A 10,258-nucleotide genomic window follows, 5' to 3' on the forward strand; every position below is an offset into this window, starting at 1 on the left:
TTATTTTATGTGAATTTGTTTTCATATCATACAAATTTACATTATTTAATGTGTATTTGTACATGTATTTAAATACAAATTTAACTAATTATATTTTGTATATCTATTTTCATACAAATTGAAATTTATTTTTTTGTTTTTTTGTATATACTTTTATTCAAATTTTCGTAATTTTATGTGTATTTTGTATATTTATTTTCCTACAAATATACGTTCTTTTATCGGAATTTTGTTTATTTATTTTGATACGAATTTTCATTTTTTTAGGTGTATTTGATATATATATTTTTATACTTATTTACATAATTTTATATGTATTTTGAATATATATTTTCATAGAAATTTACTCTATATGTATATACAAAAAAACACAAAATAATTTAAATTTGTATGAAAATAAATATACAAAATACACATAAAATTAGGTAAACTTGTATTGAAATACATATACAAAATACACTTAAAATAATGTAAATTTGAATGAAATTATATAAACAAATACACTTAAAATGACGTTAATTTGTATAAAATATATAAAAAAATACACATTAAATAATGAAAATATGTATAAAAAAATATATAAAAAACACAAATAGTATAATATAAAATCGTATCAAAATATATACACAGAATATTAATAAAATAATGTACATTTGTATGAAAACTAAGATGCAAAATACCTATAAAATAACGCATTTTTTATAAAATTATATATACCAAAATACACATAAAATATTTCAATCTGTATTAAAATAAATATACAAAATGCACATACAATAATGTAAATTTGTATTGAAATAGATATGCAAAAAACATATAAAACAATGTAAATTTGTTTCAAAATATATATACGAATACACATAAAATAACGTAGATTTCTATAAAAATATATATACAAAATACATATAAAATGAAGTAAATACGTATAAGAAAATGTATACAAAATACACATAAAATAATGTAAATTCGTATAAATATAAATAAACAAAATGCACATAAAATAACGTTAATTTATATAAAACTATATCCAAAATACACAGAAGTAATTAAATTTGTATGAAAATAGATATACAAAATACACACAAAATAAGCTAAATTTGAATTGAAATATATATACAAAATACATAAAATAAAGTAAATTCTTTTCAAAATATTTTTAACAAATACACATATAATACGTAAATTTGTAAAAAAAATATATAAACAAAATACACATTAAGTAATGTAAATACGTATAAAAAATATTTACAAAATACACCAATAATCAAGTCATTCGTATCAAAATAAATAAACAAAAAACTAATTAAATAATGTAAATTTGTATGAAAACATATACAAAATACACATAAAATAACGTTTTAAGTTTCTATAAAATATATGTACAAAATGCACATAAAACTAGTTTGCATAAAAAATATATACAAAACACATTAGATAATGTAAATGAGTATAAAAATATGTATACAAAATACCTATGAAATAATCTAAACTCGTATCGAGTTAAATTAAGAAAATAACAATAAAATAATGTAATTTTGGATGAAAATATATATAGAAAACACACATAAAATAACCTAAATACAAATACAAATATACACATTAAATAATTTAAAATTGAATGAAATAAAAATACAAAATAAACATAAAATAAGGTAAATTTGTAATAAAATATGTGTAAGAATACACATAAAATAATATAAATTTGTATGAAAATATATATACAAATACACATAAAATAAAATGAATTTGTATAAAATGTTTCAAAATATATACGAATACACACAATAAAATAACGTAAATTTTTATGAAAATGTATATATAAAATACACATAAAATAGTTTAAATACGTAGAAAAATATGTATACAAAATACACATAAAGTAAAGTAAATTCGTAAAAAATTAAATACACAAAATTCCAATTAAAGAATGTATATTTGTTGGAAAATATATATACAAAAAACAAATAAAAGAACTAAAATTTGTATAAAAATATATTCAAATATACACAAAAATAGTTTAAATTTGTTTGAAAATAGATATGCAAAATACACATAAAGTTAGGCAAATTTGTATTGAAATACATATACAAAATTCACATAAAATAATGTAAATTTGTATGAAAATATAAACAAATACATATAAAATCACGTAAATTTGGATAAAATATATATATACAAAATATACATTAAATATTTTAAATATGTATAAAAATATATTATATTATATATATTTTTATTGATATTTGCGTTATTTATAAGTATTTTGTATATGTTTTCTCATAGAATTTTACATTATTTTATTGGTATTTTGTCTATTTATTTTGATACGAATTACATGATTATTTGTGTATTTTTTACATTTTTTTTATTCGTATTTACATTATTTAATGTGTATTTTGTTTATATATTTTTATACAAATTTACGTTATTATATGTGTGTTTGTATAGGTAATTTGATACAAATTTACATTATTTTATGTATTTTGTATATATATTTCAATTCAAATTAGCTTATTTTATGTGTATTTTGTATATCTATTTATTTTAATACAAAATCAAATATTTTATGTTTTTTCGTATTTATATTTTTTAAAAAAATGCGTTATTTTATGGGTATTTTGCATCTTAATTTTCATACATATTTACATTATTTTATTAATATTTTCTGTTTTTATTTTGATACGATTATACATTATTTGTGTTTTGTATATATTTTTTTATACATATTTACATTATTTAATGTTTTTTTCGTATATATATTTGATACAAATTTACGTTATTTTAAATCTATATGTTTATATATTTTCATTCAAATTTACATTATTTTATGTGTATTTTGTATATGTATTTCAATACAAATTTACCTATTTTTATATGTTTTTTGTATATTTTTTTTCATACAAGTTTAAATTATTTTTGTGAATTTTTGTATATAGTTTTATACAAATTTAGGTTATTTTATGTGTATTTTGGGTATCTATTTTCATACAAATACACATTCTTTTCATGATATTTTGTTTATTTATTTTGACACGAATTAACATTATTTAATGTGTATTTTTATATATTTTTATACGTATTTACATTATTTCAAGTGTATTTTGTATATATATTTCTATAGAAATCTGCGTTATTTTATGTGTATTCGTATATATATTTTGAAACAAATTTACATTATTTTATGTGTATTTTGCATATTTTTTCAATACAAATTTACCTTATTGAATGTGCATTTTGTAAATTAATTTTAATACAAATTTGATTAATCTATATGTATTTTTGTATATGTATTTTTTTAAAATATGCTTTATTTTATGGGTATTTTGCATCTTTATTTTCATACAAATTTACATTATTTTATTGATATTCTGTGTATTTATTTTAATATGATTTTATATAAAATGTATTTGTTTTCATTTCATACAAATCTACATTATTTTATGTGTTTTTTGTACATGTATTTAAATACAAATTTAACTAGTTATATGTGTATTTTGTATATCTATTTTGTATGTATATTTTCATAGAAATTTACTCTATTTTATGAGTATTCGTATATATATTTTGATACAAATTTACATTATTGATGTGTATTTTGCATATCTATTTCAATACAAATTTATTTTATTGTACGTGCATTTTGTATATTTATTTTAATACAAACTTAACTATTTTATATGTATTTTTGTATATATATTTTTATGAAAATATGCGTTATTATATGGATATTTTGCATCTTTATTTTCATACAAATTTACATTATTTTATTGATATTCTCTTTATTTATTTTGATACGATTTAACATTATTCTATGTGTTTTTTGTATATATTTTTTTTTACATATTTACATTATTTAATGTTCATTTTGTATATATATTTTATCCAAATTTACATTATTTTATGTATATTTGTTTATATATTTTCATACATATTTACATTATTTTATGTGTTTAGGCTATATATATTTTTCTACGTATTTAAATTATTTTATGTGTATTTTGTATATACATTTTCATAAAAAAATTACGTTATTTTATTGTGTGTTTAAGTATATATTTTGATACAAATTTTATACAAATTCATGTTATTTAATGTGTATTTGTATATATATTTTCATACAAATTTATATTATTTTATGTGTATTTTTTCATATATTTCATTACAAGTTTACCTTATTTTATGTTTATTTTGTATATTTATTTCCTTCAATTTTACATGATTTTACGTGTCTTCTTGTATTTGTATTTAGGTTATTTTATGTATTTTGTATATATGTTTTCATCCAAAATTACATTATTTTATTGATATTTTCTTAATTTAATTCGATACGAATTTAGATTATTTTATAGGTATTTTGTATACATATTTTTATACTCATTTACATTATCTAAAGTGTGTTTTGTATATATATTTTTATGTAAATTTATTTTATGTTCATTTTTGTACATATATTTTTATAGAAATTTGCGTTATTTTATGTATATAGTTTTATATAAATTTACGTTATTTTATGTGCATTTTGTATATTTATATTTATACAAATACACATTCTTTTATTGGTATATTGTTTATTTACATTTACACGAATTTACATTATTTTATGTGTATTTTGTATACATTTTTTTATACGTATTTACTTAATATTATGTGTATTTTGTATATGTATTTTAATAGAAATCTTCGTTATTTTATGTGTATTCGTATATATATTTTGAAACAAATTTACATTATTTTATATGTATTTTGCATATCTATTTCAATACAAATTTATCTTATTGTATGTGCATTTTGTATATTTATTTTAATACATATTCAAATATTTTATGTGTATTTTGGTATCAATGTTTTTTTTTTTAAATGCGTTATTTTATAGGTATTTTGCATCTTAATTTTCATACAAATTTACATTATTTTATTAATATTCTGTGTATATATTTTGATACGATTTTACATTATTCTATTTTTGTTTTGTATATATTTTTTTTATACATATTTACATTATTTAATGTGTATTTTGATTATATATTTCATACAAATTTACGTTATTATATGTGTATTTGTTTATATATTTTCTTTCAAATTTATATTATTTTATATGTATTTTGTATATGTATTTCAATACAAATTAACCTAATTTTATATGTATTTTGTATATTTCTTTTCATACAAATTTAAATTATTTTTGTGTATTTTTGTATATACTTTTATACAAATTTAGGTTATTTTATGTACGCATTTACATTATTTAATGTGTGTTTTGTATATATATTTTTATCCAAAGTTACTTTATTTTACGATCATTTTTGGACATATATTTTTATGGAAATTAGCGTTATTTTATATGTATTTGTATATGTTTTCTCATACAAATTTACATTATTTTATTGATATTTTGTTTATTTAGTTTGATACGAATTACATGATTATATGTGTATTTTGTACATATTTTTTATACGTATTTACATTACTTAATGTGTATTTTGTTTATATATTTTTAAACAAATTTACGTTATTATATGTATTTTTATAAATATTTTGATACAAATTTACATTATTTTATGTATTTTCTATATACATTTCAATTCAAATTTTGCTTATTTTATCTGTATTTTGTATATCTATTTTCATACGAATTTAATAACTTCTGTGTATTTTTGTATATAGTTTTATACAAATTTACGTTATTTTATGTGTATTTTGTATATTTATATATATACAAATACACATTCTTTTATGGGTATTTTGTTTATTTATTTTGATACGAATTTACATTATTTTATGTGTATTTTGTATACATTTTCTAATACGTATTTACTTCATTTTGTGTGTATTTTGTATATATATTTTTATACAAATCTACGTTATTTTATGTATTCGTATATATATTTTGAAACAAATTTACATTGTTTTATATGTATTTTGCATATCTATTTCAATACAAATTTACCTTATTGTATGTGTATTTTGTATATTTTTAATACAAATACACATTCTTTTATTGATATTTTAATTATTTATTTTGACACGAATTTACATTATTTAATGTATTTTGTATATATATTTTATACGTATTTCCACATTTCATGTGTATTTTGAATATATATTTCTAGAAATCTACGTTATTTTATGTGTATTCGTATATATATTTTGAAACAAATCTATATTAATTTATGTATTTTGTATATATATTTCACTATAAATTTGCCTTATTTTAAGTTTATTTTATATCTATTTTCATTCAAATTCAAATCATTTTATGTGTATATATTTATTTGTATTTACGTTGTTTTATGTGTATTTTCTATATATATTTTCATTCAAAATTAAATTATTTTATCGGTATTTTGTTCATTTATTTCGATACGAATTTAGACTATTTCATGTGTATTTTCTATACATATACATATAGAGTAAATTTCTATTAAAATATATATTCAAAATACATATAAAATTATGTAAATAAGTATAAAAATATATATATCAAATACACCTAAAAAAAATGAAAATTCGTATCAAAATAAATAAATAAAATTCCGATAAAAGAACGTAAAATCGAATTAAAATAAATAAACAAAATACCAATAAAAGAATGTGTATTTGGATAAATATAAATATACAAAATACACATACAAAATAAACATAAAAAGGTAGATTTTTAATAAAATATATGTACAAAATACACATAAAATAATGTAAATTTATATGAAAATATATATACAAATACACATAAAATACCCTGAATTTGTATAAAAATATATATTTAAAATAAATATTAAATAATGGAAAAGCGTATAAAAATATATATACAAAGTACAAATAATGTAAATTCGTATCAATATAAATCAACAAAACACCAATAAAATAATATATATTTGAATGAAAATAAATTTACAAAATACACATAACATAACTAAAATTTGTATTAAAATATATACAAAAATACATAGAAATAATTTGAGTTTGTATGAAAATAGATATAAAAAATACACATAAAACTAGGTAAATTTCTTTTGAAATGTATATACAAAATAGCCATAAAATATTGTAAATTTGTGTCAAAATATATAAACAAATACACATAAAATAACGTAAATTTGTATGAAAAATATATACAAAATACACATAGAATAATGTCAATTCCTATCAAAATGAATGAGCAGAATATCAATAAAATAATATAAATTTGTATGAAAATAGAGATGCAAAATACTCAAAAAATAAAGAATATGTTCATAAAAATACAGATACAAAAATACACATCGAATAATTAAATTTGTATTAAAATTAATATACAAAATGCGTATATAATAAGGTAAATTTGTATAAAAAAATATGCAACATACACGTTTACTCATACAAATTTATATTATTTTATTGGTATTTTGTTTATTTATTTTGATACGAATTACATGATTATATGTATTTTGTACATATTTTTTTATACGTATTTACATTATTTAATGTGTATTTTGTTTATATATTTTCATACAAATTTACGTTATTATATGTGTATTTGTATAAATATTTTGATACAAATTTACTTTATTTCATGTATTTTGTATATATATTTCAATACAAATTTAATTACTTCTGTGTATTTTTGTATATAGTTTTATATAAATTTACGTTATTTTATGTGTATTTTGTATATTTATATTCATGCAAATACACATTCTGTTATTGGTATTTTGTTTATTTATTTTGTTTATTTATTTTATTTATATGTATTTAAATACATATACAAAATACACTTAAAATAATGTAAATTTGAATGAAATTATATAAACAAATACACTTAAAATAACGTTAATTTGTATAAAATATATATATATATATAAAAAATACACATTAAATAATGAAAATATGTATAAAAAAATATATACCAAACACAAATAGAATAATATAAAATCGTATCAAAATATATACACAGAATATTAATAAAATAATGTACATTTGTATGAAAACTAAGAAGAAAATACCTATAAAATAACGCATTTTTTATAAAATTATATATACCAAAATACACATAAAATATTTGAATTTGTATTAAAATAAACATACAAAATGCAAATACAATAAGGTAAATTTAAATTTAAATATTTTTGTGTATTTTTGTATATAGTTTGATACAAATTTAGTTTTTTTTATGTGTATTTTGTATATCTATTTTCATACAAATACACTTTCTTTTATTGATATTTTGTTTATTTATTTTGACACGAATTTACATTATTTAATGTGTATTTTGTATATATATTTTTATACGTATTTACATCATTTCATGTGTATTTACATTATTTTGTATTTTGTATTTTGTATTTTGTATACATTTATTATACGTATTTACTTAATTTTATGTGTATTTTGCATATATATTTTTATAGAAATCTACCTTATTTCATGTGTATTCGTATATATATTTGAAACAAATTTACATTGTTTATATGTATTTTGCATATCTATTTTTGTGTATTCTGTATTTATTTTTGTTATACATAGAATAATGTAAAATCGTATCAAAATAGGTACACAAAATATCAATAAAATAATTCAAATTTGTATGAAAATAAAGATGCAAAATACCCATAAGATAAAGCATATATATTTTTTTTAAATACATATACAAAAATACACATAGAATAATTAAATTTGTATTAAAATTAATATACAAAATGCACACATATAATAAGGTAAATTTGTATTGAAAAAAAACGCAAAATACAAATAAAACAGTGTAAATTTGTTTCAAAATATATATACGAATACACATAAAATAACGTAGATTTCTATAGAAATATATATACAAAATACACATGAAATTATGTAAATACGTATAAAAATATATATATAAAATACATATTAAGTAATGTAAATTCGTGATAAAATAAATAAACAAAATATCATGAAAAGAATGTGTATTTGTATGAAAATAAATAATAGATAATAAATTTGTATGAAATATATATGCAAGATACACATTAAATAATGTAAATATGTTTAAAAAATATATATACAAAAAACAAATAGAATAATGTAAAATCGTATCAAAATAAATACACCGAATATTAATAAAATAATGTAAATTTGTATGAAAATAAAGATGCAAAATTCCAATCAAATAGCGCATTTCTTATAAAAATATATATACCAAAATACACATAAAATATTTAAATTTGTAATGAAATAAATATACAAAATGCACATACAATAAGGTAAACTTCTGATTAGATATGCAAAATACATATAAAAATTGTAAATTTGTTTCAAAATATATATACGAATACACATAAAATAAAGTAGATTTCTATAAAATATATATACAAAATACACATAAAATTAGGTAAATACGTATAAACAAATGTAAACAAAATACACATAAAATAATATAAATTGAAACAAAATAAATAAACAAAATACCAATAAAATAATGAGTATTTGTTCTGTGTATTTTTGTATATAGTTTTATACAATTTTACGATACAAATACAAACACAAATATACACATTAAATAATTTAAAATTGAATGAAATAAATATACAAAATAAATATAAAATAAGGTAAATTTGTAATAAAATATATGTAAGAATACACATGAAATAATATAAATTTGTATGAAAACATATATACAAATACACATAAAATAACATAAATTTGTATAAAATTTGTTTAAAAATATATACGAATACACACAATAAAATAACGTAAATTTTTATGAAAATGTATATATAAAATACACATAAAACAATTTAAATACGTAGAAAAATATATATACAAAATACATTAAATAATGTAAATTCGTAAAAATTAAATACACGAAATTCCAATAAAAGAATGTATATTTGTAGAACATATATATACAAAACAAATAAAATAACTAAAATTTGTATAAATATATACAAAAATACACAAAAATAATTTGTTTGTTTGAAAATAGATATGGAAAATACACATAAAGTTAGGCCAATTTGTATTTTGTATATCTATTTTTATACGTATTTACTTAATTTATGTGTATTTTGTATATATATTTTTATAGAAATCTACGTTATTTTATGTGTATTCGTATATTTATTTTGAAACAAATTAACATTGTTTTATATGTATTTTTGCATATCTCTTTAAATACAAGTTTACCTTATTGTATGTGCATTTTGTATATTTACTTCAATACAAATTTAAATATTTTATGTGTATTTTGGTATATATATTTTTATAAGAAATGCGCTATTTGATGGGAATTTTGCATCTTTATTTTCAT

The sequence above is a fragment of the Eriocheir sinensis genome, unplaced genomic scaffold (assembly GCF_024679095.1).
Source record: "Eriocheir sinensis breed Jianghai 21 unplaced genomic scaffold, ASM2467909v1 Scaffold189, whole genome shotgun sequence".
NCBI classification, from domain to species: domain Eukaryota; kingdom Metazoa; phylum Arthropoda; class Malacostraca; order Decapoda; family Varunidae; genus Eriocheir; species Eriocheir sinensis.